Source organism: Scylla paramamosain, chromosome 18 (assembly GCF_035594125.1).
Source record: "Scylla paramamosain isolate STU-SP2022 chromosome 18, ASM3559412v1, whole genome shotgun sequence".
Classification (NCBI taxonomy): domain Eukaryota; kingdom Metazoa; phylum Arthropoda; class Malacostraca; order Decapoda; family Portunidae; genus Scylla; species Scylla paramamosain.
The window spans coordinates 2,662,501-2,680,891 of NC_087168.1; the positions used below are offsets into that span (position 1 = coordinate 2,662,501).

At 44.8% G+C, this 18,391-nt stretch overlaps 2 protein-coding genes across 6 annotated transcripts in view; one reads left to right on the forward strand and one right to left on the reverse strand.

The window, feature by feature from the left end:
• The window catches only part of LOC135108997 (mucin-2-like), a 35,898-nt gene extending 34,502 nt beyond the window's left edge, over positions 1-1,396 (reverse strand). For 2 of the 4 annotated variants that reach the window (XM_064019936.1, XM_064019932.1), the window contains exon 1: positions 754-894. The gene's annotated coding sequence lies outside the window, so the exon portion shown is untranslated. Of the gene's footprint in view, positions 1-753; positions 895-1,256 lie in introns of those variants that run through there. The other 2 variants (XM_064019938.1, XM_064019934.1) reach the window with 2 other exon arrangements.
• Positions 1,397-1,706: 310 nt separating this feature from the next.
• Positions 1,707-18,391, forward strand: part of LOC135109001 (N(6)-adenine-specific methyltransferase METTL4-like) — a 58,688-nt gene continuing 42,003 nt past the window's right edge. For both annotated transcript variants that reach the window (XM_064019967.1, XM_064019966.1), the window contains exons 1-2: positions 1,707-2,443; positions 9,867-10,006. The gene's annotated coding sequence lies outside the window, so the exon portion shown is untranslated. The remainder of the gene's footprint in view (positions 2,444-9,866; positions 10,007-18,391) is intronic.

Genomic DNA, 18,391 nt, shown 5'->3' on the forward strand with positions numbered 1-18,391 from the left:
GACCATCTGGGAGGGGCATGCTAGCGGCCAAGCGAACAACCGAGCGACATAGCTTGAAAAACCAATGCATTAATCAATGTCGTCTTCGTCGTTTCATCCTGCAGGAGGACCAAGTCCCAAGCAGGAACACACAGTAGTAGAGCCCATTATTGAATGAGTGTGTGTCGTAAATAGGTGGCTGGTGGTTGTGGAGGAGGCGTGTCCAGTGGGGCGGGGCCAGCACAACATCCACCAATGGGAGCGCACTAGTCTGCGGTGCCGCTGGCTCGGCCAATCCGCGCTCTTCTCAGCACACACACAATTTGACGGAATTTACAAGTGACGTTCCTATATGTTGAACGTGGAGTTGTACACTCCCCTCCTCTAGTGTTCCTGAAGGCTTGGTGAAGACTAGAGGCAGGAGCAGGGCACAGGAACACCTTTAGAGCCAAGAAAACACCTGTGGGTCACAACACCACCCATACCACCATCACCACCGCCGTCGCCCTCCCGCCCGCTCGCCCGTGTGCCAGCCACAACGCACCCCAAGTGTCGTGTCTCCATCACAACAATAACATTCAGGCAAATGTTTTCCTTCTCAACATGACCTGCTTGCTTTCAATGCACATGGAACAAGCCTGTCAGTCTGCATCTCCGAACGTTATCAGAACGTCACAGTGCACTAAATTATCCTTTCAATTAAGCATAATTACATACGACTACCAGACAATGGGCGCATCTATTACGGCTAACATGCAAACCGACCCTGTATACCTGCGGTTTGCAGCACACACGCATCCATCATCGACACAGCACTGTGTAAACCGTTACAGTGTGGGTAGGACGGGGTAGCAGCAGCAGCCAGCGCGGCCCCACCGACCAGTGAACAGTGACTGGCAGTGGCGAGCTGTGTGCGGAAGAGTGCATAATGCGGTCACTAAGGCGATGATAGAACACACTGTGGGCCAGACACAACAACACACTGAGCGAGGTCGACTTGACACTCCTGTGAGTCAACACACAGGACACGCCGCCGCTCACACACACGCCGCGACGCACCACACAGCACACACACACACGGCACTAAGCCAGCCACGTCCCCGCACCAAACTATTGTAATTTTCCTCACGACATCCTACCGACACTGTTCACCTGCATCACGGGGCACTTTTTCCGACCACGAGAATGTTAGACGTTTGTTAGTACCTTCGTCATGACTGAAACTCGTGTTTTCCCTCATATTTTTATCAGTAAAATAATAATCAAGAGACACTCACCCATCCTCTAACGTTCCAGGGCGCTACGGGGACACACGGCGCCTCAAACGGGCTCCCCCTCACCCATTGCCGTCTCACCCTTTCTCCCTCATTCACAACGTTCTCATATCCACGTCTCCCGCTTCTCTGGGGACACAGCGGGTGACAGAAAGGAGTGTAAAGACAGACAATAGCTTAAGGAGTGAGGGAAGGCTCGAGGATAAAGTTATAATCAAGTTGTAAAGGTAAAGCTAAGGGGAGCAGTTATCGTCCCTCCGCCTCCTGACCAGGTGCTCGTTGTGGTGATGACGTCACAAACCAGGCCCCGCCCACCAGACTTGTGTCCGGTGAGTTCCCTCCTTCCTAAATCGTACATTCGTTTCGCCCTCACTCACTAGCTCATTTGTGCATGTTTATCATAGCGAGGGATGGTAATGAGGAGCCGTATTAAACAGAAGGCCTTGTTTTCCATCGCATTTCAGTGACGTCACCAGCATTACCACACCACCAAGCACAGCCTTAGACGTCGTACCGTAACTCTTTTTAAGAAAAGTGTAGACAGTGGACAAGAAAGGATAGTTGTTTGCTTTAAGATGGTTAATGGAAGTGAGTTGGTTAGGACCTATGTTAACAGCTCTTATCGTGGCCTTACAGGGGACAATAGTCACACGTCAGGCACGGGGGTACATGACAAAGGGGTTAGTGTGTCTTGAAGGCTAAATAACCAGTAAACACCTTAGAAATAGTGATATAATGAGTCTCCAGGGCCGTGCTGCCCTCATGCTGTATGGGAAGAGAATGAGGAGCCTCGCTAGCATAGGGGATCTAGAAAATTGCAAGTAGAGAGAAATGCTCTCCAAATATCATTTCCTGACAAGAGGCGAAACCGACCAATGGGAGAAGGGTGTGGGCGGGGCGAAGTTATGACGTCAGGAGGGAAGCGCGCATGGCCACAGAGCCACAGTGGAGACCAGTAGGAATAGTCCACCTTAGAATCAATCATTTCGAGCTATTTATTGAGCCACTGGGAGTTTATGATGAGATAAAAACGTGCTGCGAAAGTCGATATGTTAAAGTGAAGAGGTGACCTGACCCACTAGCAACCCGGGTCAGCTCCCCGTTGGCCCTGTGGAGAAAACACTGACCAGCAACTGAGTGCCTTAATACCAGCCTTCAGCCCCACCCACTAATCGTGAAAAACAGCTGACGTGAGTTCTTCCTTTAGCAACCTCCCTTAGAAGATTAATACATTTATTTTTGTGGGGTTAATTATATGTAGCCAAGTATTTCAATTAAGCTATTGTCTCTATTTACACTGTGAATTGAATGTATGTTGATCAGATGTGAGTAATGGTGGTGGTGGTGAAGGGGATGTGACCACCACCACCACAACCATGAGAGAGAGAGAGAGAATGATGATGATAATAATCAGACTACCACCACCGCTACATCATCCAGCTACTAATAATTATCGTTATTTGTGATTCATTACGCGGTTTTCTTTATTTTTTTTTTCTCATCAGTCTTGTGTTTACGTTAGTTTATCGCGTAGGTTCGAAAAATTATACTCTGGTTTTAAATCTGTACTAATAGATAGACAATTTTTTATTTATTTATTTATTTTATTTATTTATTTATTTATTTTTATTATTTATTTTTTTCACTTTCATATATTTGTCAAGAGTAAAGCAGGTTTTGAAGTAGATGTTTGATAAATTTATGGTCAGGGGTAATAGGTGGATGTAGGTGTGTAGCTTTTATACAGGAGCTGCCACGTATAGGTCTGCCGGTTTCTTGCAGCTTCCCTGATGTTCTAATACTAATGACAGCTGATCTTAAGTATTTGAAAATCCAGTTAGATCATTAGTGATATGTAAAACACTTCTTTTATAGCTATGGTAGTCCTTAGCTGACCTTGAGACCACTGAACTTTTAGACTAGTTTGTATTGACAGTAGAGGGAATAGGATCTCTCTCTCTCTCTCTCTCTCTCTCTCTCTCTCTCTCTCTCTCTTAAATAAACTAGTACATTAATAAGTATAAATAATGGTTACGATAAGGATTGTTTAGTAGTAGTCACCATTCCTGACTGATGTTTGATCGTTGGCAGTATTTGAGTAACACTACATTAGTCTTAATAAATAGGAACATAACAGGCATTGCAATCCTTAAACCACGCAGTCTCTCATTTTTTTTCATTTTGCTGTCAGTTTTGAAATGATGTACCTTAAGTTAAAACACATTTTGATTTGATTTAAAAGAGGAGCTATTGATAACGATACTCATTGGTAGATGATGGCTTCATGACCACACTCTTAGATATTTTCAATGATCATATAGGAAACGTGTACTGAGATGTGTGTGTATAATATAGTTTTGTAGTGTAGCTCTTGTTGGGATGTGGTGTGTGACGTTTACTGATAACATGAACAGCGTGAATGACTGAGTGTCTTGGGTTTTGCTTCATGGGTTATGTTTGGTTAGTGATCGGAATCAAATTTTACTGGTATATAGTGTGATATTCGCTCTCTATTAAGAATTGGTTGTTATTCACTTTTATTACATTTTAATAGTTGTAGTAGTAGTGGTGGTTGTATTTTATTATTTATTTATTTATTTATTTATTTATCTATCTATCTTTAACTCCTTATTAACTTGTCAGGCAGCTTTTCTTCTTCTTCTTCTTCTTCTTCTTCTTCTTCTTCTTCCTTTCACTCTTAAATATTCGCACGCTGGGACTGGTTATCATTTACTTTTATCATTTTTGTTTATTTACATTCATTTTCATTATATATGTTGAACTGCACTTATTCTGTTAGCATATGCTTTTCTTATAAAATCTCTTCTTTTACATGTTAAATGTTTACTTTAATGAGATTCGTTATCAGCTGCTTTTCATATATATATATATATATATATATATATATATATATATATATATATATATATATATATATATATATATATATATATATATATATATATATATATATATATATTTTTTTTTTTTTTTTTTTTTTTTTTTTTTTTATCCTATCGACACATAATTTACTTACTGTAAAACTTTTTTTTACATTATTTTTCATTTTTTCTTTACTGTACTCCAGAACTGGTGTACTCTCCTTACATCATCTTTCTTTTTTTTACACCTTTAATTACTTCTTTCCTAACATTTACGCTTCTCACCTATCCGTCTCTCTGCGCGGTTTCTCATGATCAGAGAGGCGGAGCGCGTGAACACCTGCAACCTTGTGGTTCTCCTCTTTAAATAGCACTTGCTTAGAAACTCGTCAGTAGGTGGATGAAGTGACCCGTTGCCTGACCCTTGCCTCCCTCCAGCCCCTGCCAGCACGCTCCCTCTCGCCTGTCCTGACACTCCTGGTCATGGGCAGATGGGCACGTGGACACCTTATGAAGCTCTCTCTGCTTTACGTACTCGAACAGTCGCGTAGGCCAGAAGTTGGTGGATGAGAGGCACACAATCGCGAAATGCTTCTTGGTACTGAGGGGAGTGGAAAGGAATTAGAATGTCAAGGACAAACTTTTAGGAAACATTTGATTGTCATTATAAATTTCAGGGAAAGATTTTTTTATTTTTATTTCTAGCTTTTTTTCTCATTTCAATCTTCGGTGGAAAAGGTCTCTGCAGCGTCAAAAAACGTTGTTGAGACGCCACATCTGAGCAGGATGGCTCGCTGCTCGCACGACCGTATACTGCATTGAGCGTGGCGTCACACACAGTGGTCTGGATGCTGCCCTCCTTACGCTATTGTCTGCCTCATCCCGCCACGCTGCACCTCAAGGGTCTGCCCTTCAACTCGCTCCCGGCACGCTTCTTTGATCTGTTTTCTTTTTGTAGACATCGCAAAGACAACTCGCACGTTTCTTGGTTCCACATTATAACGATGAAGTCGCTGGCATTCAATACGTGCCAGCCCAAGTTTCTTGTAAATTACCCGTCCTTGCACTGTACAGCATACTGACTTGTCCTCACTCATGCTTCAGATAACAGTGACATTTGTTTGCAGTCAGTAAATATCTGGCGGCTCATCCTGCTGCAAGGCCAAGCCAAGTGTTGCTGGCATGAAGGCGCCGCCACGCGCTGCACTGTCACAGACTTGGTAACTTGGGTACGTGGTCGTCGCCCTCATTAATGTTGGGCTGAGAATAAGTTGGCTTGAAGCAAGTACAGAGGATGGAGCCAGGCCAGGTGGGGCGAGGCTGGGCAGGGCAGGGCAGGGCAGGCAAGCTGACCGATATAATGGTGCCTCACTCACTCTCTCCCAGACCCGCTACTCCTGCCCCTCCTTCCCTCCATCCCTCCTTCCCTCCTTGGGCGACACCACCTGTCCTTACCTGCCTGGTCAAGGACGTCTCAGTCGTGGCCAGGATAATGGTAGGGTTACGTGGACACCCTCTCGAGCCACAAATCAGACGGTCTTGGTGTAGGGAGGGGCGGCGCGGGATGGCAAGGGGAGGGCGGAGAGCAGTTCCCTCGGGCTGGTAGTAGTAAGGCGGCCTTCACGTCACCTCTATTTAAATCATTGTAGCCTTCTAATATCAAGTGTCTGACCCCGTACTCTTAAACGTCTCATTGCTTTATCACGACTGCATTTAGCAGGCTCTAGTGGAAGGTATTGCAGCAGTTTTCAAGTGTGTTTTCATAATGCTAGTGATAATTTTAAGGTTTCTGCAATGTTAGCTGAAAGACCACTCGTAGGAATTTGGAATCTGTGGCCTTCGAGAATTGTTCTCATGAGAGCCCAGTGTTTAAGCTTTGCACTGCTATGTATGGTCACCCGTTAACATGCAGAACAGCGTGGGAAATTGTTTGCAAGGACAGAGAGAAAAGTAAGAATACGAAGTTAATTTTCTCTTGTAGGCAATATATATATATATATATATATATATATATATATATATATATATATATATATATATATATATATATATATATATATATATATATATATATATATATATTTTTTTTTTTTTTTTTTTTTTTTTTTTTTTTAAGCGACAATACAAAAATAGGGCTCTAAAAATTTACAGATAATTATGAGAAGAATTGTGTAGCAGTGAATGAGTTAAGAATACGAACCGAAGGAAGGTTTGAACGGAGAATTCTCAGACTGGCAAATCTTGAAAGAACTTGCCGCCTCATGGCATGCAATTCATTCTCTCTCTCTCTCTCTCTCTCTCTCTCTCTCTCTCTCTCTCTCTCTCTCTCTCTCTCTCTCTCTCTCTCTCTCTCTCTCTCTCCACTACGCCTCAGCCTCAACTCTAGATGAATAATTGGAGGCCGGCCCCAGGAACACGGCTCGCCCTCCGCCCGCATGCACACTTAATGGTCCGCCCCGCCCCGTCTTCCCTTCCTCCCCTCCCACCCACCGGCGTGTAGTGTTGCCTCCAAGGAGACTTCTGACCACTCACCCCAGCAGGCTTGTCCTTAGGATCCCTGGGGCCGGAGGGGAGGGTGGGGGGAAGAAAGAGAAGATGATCAAGATGAACGTATGAATATTTACGTTTTCTTTTTCTTTTTTTTTTTTTTTGTATTGTTCTTTTTTTTCTTCCTCTTCTTCTTCTTCTATTACTACTACTACTACTACTGATGGTGCTGCTGCTGCTGCTGCTGCTGCTGCTGCTGCTGCTGCTGCTGCTGCTGCTACTACTACTACTACTACTACTACTACTACTACTACTACTACTACTATTACTTCTTTTCTTCTTCTTCTCTATTATTATTATTATTATTATTATTATTCTCTATTATTACTATTGCTGCTACTACTATTATTACTTTTCTCCTTCTTCTTCTTCTTTTTCTTTGATACATGAAGGAAGCGTTAATTTGCCAATAATGATGATGATAATAATAATAATAATAATAATAATAATAATAATAATAATAATAAGTATAATAATAGTTATGTAATTATTAAGGCTTATGCAGAATTTCATGTATGTTTACACTATATCATCATCATCACCACCACCATCCTCAGTCTTTATAAATGCACTGCAGAACAAAAGCCCCCTCCCCCAGTGTTCCCTGAGCCTTCCCTGACAGCTGTGCGGGGGGTGGTGTAGGGGTGCGTGTGGGTCGAGGTGGCTGGGGGTTAAGCCAACACCACCCCACGCTGGCTTGCGGCGCCTTGGCGGGAAGCACGGTTTGGGATCGTATTTTTAAAACGCGTTGTACTCTCATTAGGACTATTTTCAAAGGCCACTGAGATGATTAGTTGAGTTGTCATGAGTGTTACTGCTCTTGATGATGCGGAGTCATTCTTAAATTATCCCTGGAATTATGAAAACACCGCGGAACCTCTGTAATTCCACTAGAGCCTGTAAAGAAAGACCATCAACTGTTATCTTATGAAAGCACCATGGAAAACTTCAGTAATTTCCACCATAGCCTATGAAAAAGGTTTTTTTTTTTTTCAAAGTCCACATAAAGTATTAATCGAGTTATCATGAATGTTCTTACCATTGCTGATAGGAAGTCCTGCGTAAACCGTCTAAAATCATTAAAAAAAAAATGAAGAAAAAAAAACATTAACTTACACTGCAGCCTGTGAAGAAAGACTTAGATTTTCAAAGACCACAGGGATGGTTAGTCGAGTTATCAAGAAAGTTCTTAACACTTGATGCGGGATCCTTCTTAAACTACCCCTAGAATCATGAAAATTCTTGGAAACCTCAGTAACTTCCAATAGAGCCTGTGAGGAAAGACCATCAACTGTCAAAGGTCACAGAGATAACTGAGTTATCATGAGTGTTCTTAACACTGATGAAGCAGAATCCTTGTCAAACTATCCCTAGAATCATGAAAATTCCTCGGAAAACCAAGTTTTTCTCTCATCAGGACAATTTTCAAAGGTCACAGAGATGATTTGTCGAGTTACGAGCGTTCTTACTATTGATGATACAGAATCCTTCGTAATCCATCCCTAAAATCATGAAAACTCTTGAAAACTTCAGAAACCTCCACTAGAGCCTGTGAAGAAAGACTTTCAACTGCCAAAGGTCACAAATAATTAGTCGAGTTATTATGAATGTTCTTACAAATTATGATGCAGAATCCTTGTAAAATGTTCATAGAATCTTAAAAACACCCTAGCAAACCTTAACTTCCACTAGAGCCTCTGAAAAGTCGAGATAAGACTGTGAGAAGTATTTGAGAGTAAAGTGCTTCTTGGTTTGTCTTCTCTCAGTGGCCCAGCCTGGTATGGTTCCACGTGTCTACATTAGCAAGCAAGCTGTGACTGAAGTACTCAGGCTACGATTGAGTTGTGTAGCATGGAATAGGGTGTGTGTGTTTGTGTGTGTTTCTTGTGATGTATGTTTGGGTTGTTCATTGTGCTCTATATATCAGGTATGTTCTTGTTCTTATCACTGTTCTTTTTGTTCTTGATTTCTTCTTATTCGTAGTTTTTCTTTTTTTCTCCACTCGTATCAACTTTTCCTCGTCTATCACCACCACCACCACCACCACCACTACCACCACCTCCTCCTCCTCCTCCTCCTCCTCCTCCTCCTCCTCCTCCAGTCTCGTGTTTTCATTCCGTGTGTGTGTGTGTGTGTGTGTGTGTGGTCGGGTCCGTCTGTCGTGTATACCGCTTGGCCAAAACTGTAAATAGATATAGCATTGCAATAAAACAGAAGAACAGTGGCTACTCTTTTGATTCCCCCTCCTGTAAAGATAATACTCATCATACACACACACACACACACACACACACACACACACACACGAATAAGTAACTGTAATTTATTAGAAGACTGTAAATAGATCAAGTTATGAAAAACCTGAATACTTATTAATATGAAGGCAAAACAAGACTATTATAGCGCTAAGGTCCCTGTGTACTACTACTACTGCTACTATTACTGCAGCTGCTACTACTACACTACCACTACTGATACCACCACCACCACAACTACTATCACTACTACTGCTATCACTATTAGTACTACTACTGCTACTACCATCACGGCTGTTACTACTACTATTAAGACTACTACTATTACTACTATTCCTGCTGCTACTATTACTACTACTACTACTACTACTACTACTATTACTACTACTGCCACCAATACTATTACTACTAATAATGATAATACCACCACTACCACCAACACCACTATTACTACTACTCCCACTACCACCACTATATACTACCACTACTGCTACCACCAGTACCACCACCACCACCACACACAGTACTGTAGGCCAGGCGGGGAGTGGCAGTGTCTGGGTAGCTGTATTAGGGTGAACAAGTATTATCGATTAGCCCAATAGGAAAGCGATGTCTGGCAGGGCTGGACGGCTGGGAGAGAGACGACAGACGGCCCCACTGCTCGCCCCTGTCACCTCTCGTAGGCCTCTGTGAGTCTACCAGAGCCCTGTCACCTCGCGAAGGCCTCCAAGTCTGCCAAAGCCTCCGTGCTGTGATGTAGAGTGTGAGATGCTTAGGTTAGGGCAGTGGAGTGGTAGGTAGAGGTGAGGAAGTATTGTGTTCGTGATTTTTTTTTAGAGAGGAAGAGCAGTTCATTGATATATATTAGTAACACACACACATACATACACTGTAATATAAGAAGCATCTATACCTCAACATACGTACAGGTGCCTGAGGTCCTCACGAGACGGGTGATGCACTCCTGACACACAACCCAGCCAGCCAGCCAGCCACTGCAGCCAGCCACTCATGCATTGACTAGTGATTCGACGGGGCGAGTGGACAGATGGACAGCAGCCTCGTGAAGGTAAACTGAAAGGGAGTCGATTGAAACCCACTTTTTTTTTTTTTTTTTATGTAAGAGGGGCACTGGCCAAGGGCAAGAAAAGGACGAAAAAAAAAAAAAAAGTCCATTGAGGTGCCAGTCCCTAAAGGAAAGAGCCGAATGGATTATCCAGAATTGGAGAACTATCTTGAAATAGTTCAAGTCGTAGGAAAGGGAAATACAGAAGCAGGCAGGGAGTTCCAAAGTTTACCAGAATGAAAGATTGAGAATACTGTCTGGATATCTCTTGCCTTAGAGAGGTGGACAGAACAGGGGTGAGAGAAGATAGAAATCTTCTCTCACCCCTGTTTTGTCTTGTGTAGCGAGGCATGTAAATGTTGCTACAGAGTCCATCCTATCACTGAGTGGGTATAGATAGAGGAGTAACGATTAGAGGCTTTGTGGGGTGGGAATACATTGGATAGTGTGTGTGTGTGTGTGTGTGTTAGAATGAATGTTCACTCACATAACTTATGATAACAAGAATGATAAGGTAGGTAGCAGTAGCAGAAGCAAAAGTACAGTAGTAGACAGAAAAGGAAGAGAAAATTGTAGTAGTGGTAGTAATAGCAGCAGTAGTAACAAAAATATAGTAGTAGTAGTATATAGTAGCATATAGTATAGTAGTATTGTTGCAGCAGCAGCAGCAATAAGAAAAAGTATTTAAGTAGTAGTAGTAGTAGTAGTAGTAGTAGTAGTAGTAGTAGTAGTAATAGCAGCAGTAGTAGTAGCAGCAACACCACCACCACCACCACCAATAACAAAAGTATAGTTGTAGTTGTAGTAACAATAGTAGTAGTGGTAGTGATAGTGGCAGAGCAGCAGCTGTAGTAGTAGTACTATTAGTAGTAGTAGTAGTAGTAGTAGTAGTGGTAGTAGTAGTAGTAGTAGTAGTAGTGGTAGTGGTAGTAGTAGCAGTAGTAGTAGTAGCAGTAGTAATAGTAGTAGTGTTATTGGGATTTCGGTTGAGAGAGAGAGAGAGAGAGAGAGAGAGAGAGAGAGAGAGAGAGAGAGAGAGAGAGAGAGAGTCTTACAGTGAAAATGAGGTAATCTGACCGCAATGTTAGAAGGAGAGAGAGAGAGAGAGAGAGAGAGAGAGAGAGAGAGAGAGAGAGAGAGAGAGAGAGAGAGAGAGAGAGTTGTTAATTTACTTAATCAAAAGCGGTTAGAGGATGGCAGGGTGAGTTAGCCGGCTCTGTTTAGGCACCCCACGTTCGCATCCCTGTGTGTGTGTGTGTGTGTGTGTGTGACCTCTACAAGACCATTTACCCTTCATTATTTAGTGGGGCGCGTCACATTATGGGTCTTGTGTGTTACTTCTGCTGTTTCTCCTTTCCTTCCCCTTCCTTCTCTTCCCTTCCCTTGCCTTTATTCTCTTTTCCTTCTCTTCCCTTCCGTTTCTTTCTCTTCCCTTCCCTTTCCTTCCCTTCCTTTGCTTTCCTTCCCCTCCCTTCCCCCTTCCCTATCCTTTTCTTTCCCTCCCATCCCTTCTCTTCTCTTCTCTTCTCTTCTCTTCTCTTCTCTTCTCTTCTCTTCTCTTCCCTTCCCTTCCCTTGCCTTCCCTTCCCTTCCCTTCTCTTCCATTCTCATCCCTTCCCTACCCTTCTCTCTTCTCGTGCCGCCCAGCCTTCGTGTTTCCCTTCATGTTCTTCAGGTTAGCTAACAAGAGCAAGAGGAGCGCCTCGTCATCTCGTCAGGTGTGTCTTCCACAGAGATGATTGGTCATGTTTTCAATGGTATTTTTCCCTTCGCTGATAATGCAGAATCCTTACAGTTATCATAAGAATCATGGAAAACACTTGAAAACTGCGATAACGTTCACTAGGGATTGTTAGACTGTCACTAGAATCATGAAAACACTCTTGAAAATTGCAATAATGTTAAATATTGTTACACTCACTAGAAACACGAAAACACTTGAAAACTAATAACGTTCACTAGAGATTGTTACATTGTCACTAAAATTATGAAAACACTCTTGAAAACTGGAGATTGTTAGAATGTCACTAGCATCACGAAAACACTCATGAAAACATCAATAACTTCCACTAGAGACTGTTACATTATCACTAAAATCGTGAAAAGCAGTCTTGAAAACTAGAGATTGTTAGAGTCATTAAAATAACCAAAACACTCGTGGAAAACGTCAATAACTTCAGCACCAGAGACTATCATACTGTCACTAGAAACATGAAAGCGCTCTTGAAAACCTCACTAACTTCCTCTAGAGACAAAATATCACTGGAGTCATTAAAACATCCTTGAAAACCTTACAGACTATCAAGCTATCACAAGAGTCATGAAAACACCTTTGAAACCCTCGTTAACTACAATCACAGTATGTTAAACTATCACTGTTATAAAAATACTATTTAAAACCTCAATAATCACTATCACTATAATCATGAAAGCACTCTTGAAAACCCACTTAACCTTCTCTAGAGCCTCTTAAACTGTTGTTGTAATTACGAAAACAATCTTTGAAATCTCAATTAACTTCCACTAGAGTCTGTTACACTGTCTCTAGAATAATGAAAATACTTTTGAAAACCCCAAATAACCTCAACTGTTAAACAGTCGATGTAATCATGAAAATAGTGTTGAAACTTTCATTAGAGACTTAATTGCTATCACCAATCATGAAAACACACTTGAAAACCCCAGTAACTTCCACTAGGCTGTTGAACTATCACCGGAATCACAAAATACACTTCAAAATTCCAGTAATCCAGTAAAGCCTCTTAAACTGTAAATAAAATAATGAAAATCTCCTTGAAAACTAGAGAATGTTACCTGCCATCACCAATCATGAAAACACACTTAATAACCCCAATAACTTCCATTAGAGCTTGTTAGATTATCGCCAGCACTATGAAAGCCACATTCGAAAATATCCAGAATGCAGTATTCCCACTGCATTCTGATAACCTGTCACTAGAATTTCTTGCTAAGGCGCCATTACCACCACCATCACCACCACCAGCATTATCATCATCATCATCATCATTGTCGTGGTCGCTATCATAACATCATTCAACTTTTCTTAAAACCTCTCCTCTCCTCCTCTTCTTCCTCCTTTTCTTGAATTTTTCTGCTTTACTTATTCTTTCTCTTCCTTCATTCCTCCCTCTCTCTTATCCTTCCTTCCTCTCCTCTACTCTCTCTCTCCCTCTCTCCCTTTCTTTTATCTACTTCACACACACACACACACACACACACACACACACACACACACACATTGATGCCCAGGATTGAGTTCCTCTCTCTCTCTCTCTCTCTCTCTCTCTCTCTCTCTCTCTCTCTCTCTCTCTCTCTCTCTCTCTCTCTCTCTCTCTTTCTTCGTATCTATATGTCATTCCTTATTTTGTCTGGTCCAATAATCACTCTGTTCCTTGCTTCTCCTCCTCCTCCTCCTCCTCCTCCTCTTTTCTCCTTCCCTCACGTCTTTGTTCTCACACTGTCACTCATCAGTTTCTTTACCTCATTTGTTGACTCCCCTCTCTCTCTCTCTCTCTCTCTCTCTCTCTCTCTCTCTCTCTCTCTCTCTCTCTCTCTCTCCTCTCTCTCTTTCATCTCTCTCTCTCTCTCTCTCTCTCTCTCTCTCTTCTCTTCTCTTCTCTTCTCTTTCTTCTTATGTGACTTCTCTTCCTCCTCCTCCTCCTCCTCCTCCTCCTCCTCCTCCTCCTTCTCCTCCTCCTTTCCTTCCTATTTGATCTCTCTCTCTTCATTCCTTCTTTCCGTCTTTCCTTCAGTCATAGCTCTCTCTCTCTCTCTCTCTCTCTCTCTCTCTCTCTCTCTCTCTCTCTCTCTCTCTCTCTCTCTCTCTCTCTCTCTCTCTCTCTCTCTTCTTCTTACCCTTCTTAAATGTGCATAAAAGTCTCAAGTTTCACTATTTTAATCATATTTTGTTCAATCGCTTCACAGAACTAAGGGTTATGTATGAGAGAGAGAGAGAGAGAGAGAGAGAGAGAGAGAGTCGCCATCATCGTAATCATCTCTATTTTTCTCATTGTGCGTGAACGTAGTAAAAGTGGTAGTAGTTGTAGCGCCAGTAGTAGTAGTAGTAGTAGTAGTAGTAGTAGTAGTAGTAGTATAGTAACTAGTAGTAGTAATAATAGTATATATATATATATATATATATATATATATATATATATATATATATATATATATATATATATATATATATATATATATATATATATATGTTACTACTACTGTTCGACTCTTGACCAGCAGGGGCACAGGAAACGCAGGTAACAGTGCAGGTGTTTATTCACAGAAGGTGTGAACAGAAGGCTGGAGGTAGGTGATCTCCCGGCGCCAGGCCGCGCACTTCCACTTAACACTTATGACTGAAGCCTAGCTCGTTCACTCATACACGTATTCATGCCTCACACAAGTCTCGCTCATTCACTCGTTCACACAACTAGCTAACAACCACACACCTCCCCCGAGACATAAGGAAGATTCCTTATCTTTGTTATGGCTACCGTAACACATGAAACAAAGTTACAATGATTGAAGTACAGAAAACACGGTACATATACACAAAACAAACACAGCGTACAATGAACACGTACGACTAATCGTAGGTGCTACGGTGCCACCGCACCTGCAGTCGTCTCGGCTCCCTACGCTGTCGGCTGCTTCGACGCTCTGGTTGCTCTCGGCCACGGTGTACCCCGTTACCCTGATGCTCCGGGCTGCCGGGATGGTGGTGTTCCTCGTGACCCTGATGCTGAAGCGCTGCACCGCCATGAGCGGTGTGCTGCTCGACAGGAAGGGGAGCAAGAGGTCTGTGTGGGCGTAGGCGTCTTCTATTACGCCACATCACGCGACCGCTGCCCATCTTGATGAGGTAGTCTCTCCTTCGCCCAACAGCCACGATGACACCCAGGCGATCCCAGAGGCCTGTCGTGTGATCTTGAACGTCGACGTGGCCACCGAGGTGCAGGAGAGGAAGAGTACGGGCGGACGCGTCGTGGCGAAGTTTCGCTTTCTTCCTCAGTCGCTCTGCCTTGGCGTCGCACTCATCAGCAGCGCGCTGCCACTGCTGAGCGTATGAGCGATGATGAGCCGGGACACAGGACCTCATAGGATGACCGAAGAGGACTTGTGCTGGTGATCGCCCTTCCGCCCTCGGAGTGTTGCGCAGTTCCAGCAACCCGCGAGCGAACGCATCCTCGTCCAGGTGTCCCTGCTGTGTGGTCGTGAGGATCAGCTTCTTCACGGACTTGACCGCTGCCTCGGCGTGACCATTGGAGCGTGGATAATGAGGTGAAGATACACGATGCTCCACCCCCCATCGAGCCAGGAAGCGCCGTACCGATGAAGAAGTGAACTGCGGTCCACCGTCAGTCCTCAGGAGAACAGGCACGCCCGTGTCGGCGAACACACCCCGAAGGACACGAACGAGCTGATCAGCCGATGCTGGACGTGAGCATGCGGACACGTGAGGCCACCCAGACAAGCGATCTACATACACGAGGTATGTACGGCCTGCTGCGTGGAAGTAGTCTGCAGAAACTGACTCAAACACCCTGCTGGGTGTGTCCGTGTCCTGCCAGAGAGGTTCGTTGGCTTGGCTTGGTAGGAGTGGACGGCATAGTGAGCATCCAGAAACGACGTTCTCAACGTCTCTGTCCATACCAGGCCAGTACACCGTTTGTCGGGCCCGTCGCTTGGTGCGCTCCATCCCCTGATGACTGTCATGGAGTCGCTCTAGTGTTTCTCGGCGGAGGCTGTGAGGAATAAGAAGCCTCGGCCCGTAAACCACCAGGTCGTCGTCTACGGCCAGCAGACTGCGCACCGGCCAGTACGTACGCAAGCGGTGATCGAGGTCGTGGCAATGATCAGGGAAGCCCTCGATGATGACGTTCTTGAGCAAGCAGTACTCCCCGTCTCTTGCTGCTGCGGCACGTACCATTTCCACAGTCTGATCCTGGAGTGGTGCTAAGCGGACGCCGTCCTCATTGGTGGCAGATAACGCTGAGATGACCGCTGAGTGGAGAGGGTCGAGGTCACCAGAAGTAGCAGCATCCTCTTCCTCCACTGGGTCCTGTACTGGAGCACGTGAGAGGGCGTCGTCTGTCAACTCGATGGCCATGGATCCACCAGCCATTGCACGTAAACCTTCCTTTGCTTCGAAGACGCTGGGAAAGGCCTTGATCACAGCAGCAGCGTGCCCCGCACGCTGCTGTGGCGTTGGGTCGTAGGAATGAGGCCAGCTGATCACTTCTGTGGGCGTAGATAGAGGTGGCTGCGAGGCGGTCGGGTACTTGATGGAGCTGTTGCCGGTGTGCTGTTCTTCCCTGCGTAGCGGTCGGATTTGAGCCGGAAAATCTTCGGGGAGGATTCCGAGAGCGATGGAATCGTACCAGCTAAGCAGCGGCCCCCTTCACCTCCTTCACCACGCTCACAACAGTCTCAGCTTCCCTGTCGCCCAGTTGCAAGTGCGACGAGAAAGTTCCTACACAGGTGAGGGGGTGATTACCGGCAGCATAAAGTCCATCACCATCAGCGGGCGCCAAGCTGGAGGGCGGGATTCCAAGGAGTGTTGCCGTGTCGAGGCCAATAACGGTCGTTTCGGCCCCAGAGTCAGGAGTCCACGTAATCTTGTCTCTTCCAGCGGGATGTGTGGCGGTAATGAGCACCTGGGGCGCAGGTCGTGCCGTCACCGTCTTTGTGTATACGCCTGATAAGAGCTGGTATACACTGGCACTGGCTCCCCGCCTCGGGCCTGCACCGCGATGAGGAGAGACAGTTGAGGAACTCCTCGAAGCTCCTCGTCGTTTCCTCACTGTCTGCTGACATACACTCGCAAAATGCCCTCTTTTCCCGCAGTTACGACACACTTTATCTATTGCCTGGCATCCCCTTTTGTCACTGCGACAATCTTTGCCACAACGATAACAGCCCGTGGGGCTTGAGCCCCCGAAACTGCCCTTCCTGTAGTTCGAGACAGCGTTCACACCATGGCTCGAAGAGTGAGAGCCGCCCCTTAGTACTGCACTACACTGTGTTAGCGCTCTCTGAATGCTCTGCATATATCTATGGCGTTTTCAAGGGTGAGTTTCTTGTTTTCCAGCATGCGTTTCAGAGCCACTTCGTCTCGTGTCCCAACGACAATTCTGTCACGCAGCTGATGGTTTATGCACTGGTCGCAAAAGTCACAGAAATTGGCGATTTCCTTAACAGCACATAAAAAGTCGTCAAAACCTTCTTGCGTTTCTTGCACGCGGGAGTAGAAGTCTCTTCTATCCATGATGATGTTGCGCTGGCTTCGCAGGTACTCACACATTGCATCGAGGATGGTTCTTAACTCCGCGTCTCTCGGTAAGCTTATCCCGTAGCGAAGTGTACGGGTCCACTCGTCGTCTAGGACAGCAGCGAGTGCCGCCCTCTGCTCAGCCAGGGAGAGACAGTCTATCCTGGCGAGGGTTACGTATCCTTCAAACTTATGGCGCCACGTGTCGAACTCACGTAAAGATGCTGACGCCGTTAAGTGAGGAATGATGGTGGCGGACGTCGGGAACCTCGCGCCCTGGGTAGACGTGCTGCGGGCTGTGGTTTCGCCTTCATTGCTCGCCGTGGTGCGACTGGGAGCTTGTGTCCCCACTCTCTCCAGCAGCTGGGTTAAACGCTCCTCGCGAGCCTGACTCTGCTCCGACTGTCGCGCTAGCAGAGCCTGACTCTGCTCCGACTGTCGCGCTAGCAGGGCAGCCAGCGCCTCCAACTGCTTCTCCATTCTGCGCCGTACCCACTGCAGCCTTGTCCTGATCCTACTCACTGCGCCATGTTCGACTCTTGACCAGCAGGGGCACAGGAAACGCAGGTAACAGTGCAGGTGTTTATTCACAGAAGGTGTGAACAGAAGGCTGGAGGTAGGTGATCTCCCGGCGCCAGGCCGCGCACTTCCACTTAACACTTATGACTGAAGCCTAGCTCGTTCACTCATACACGTATTCATGCCTCACACAAGTCTCGCTCATTCACTCGTTCACACAACTAGCTAACAACCACACAACTACTGCTCCTAATACTACTACTACTACTACTACTACTACTACTACTACTACTGTTGTTGCTGCTGCTGCTGCTGCTACTACTACTACTTCTATTACAAATATTACTACTGCTGCTGCTACTACTACTGCTACTACTACTACTACTACTACTACTACTACTACTACTACTACTACTACTACTACTACTACTACCACTACTACTATTGTTATCATTTTAAACATTATCATAATTATTATTATTATTACAATTACAATAGAATGATTATTATTGTTGGTGTTTTTGTTCTTGCCTTTATTCTTGTTGTTGTTGTTGTTGTTGTTGTTGTTGTTGTTGTTG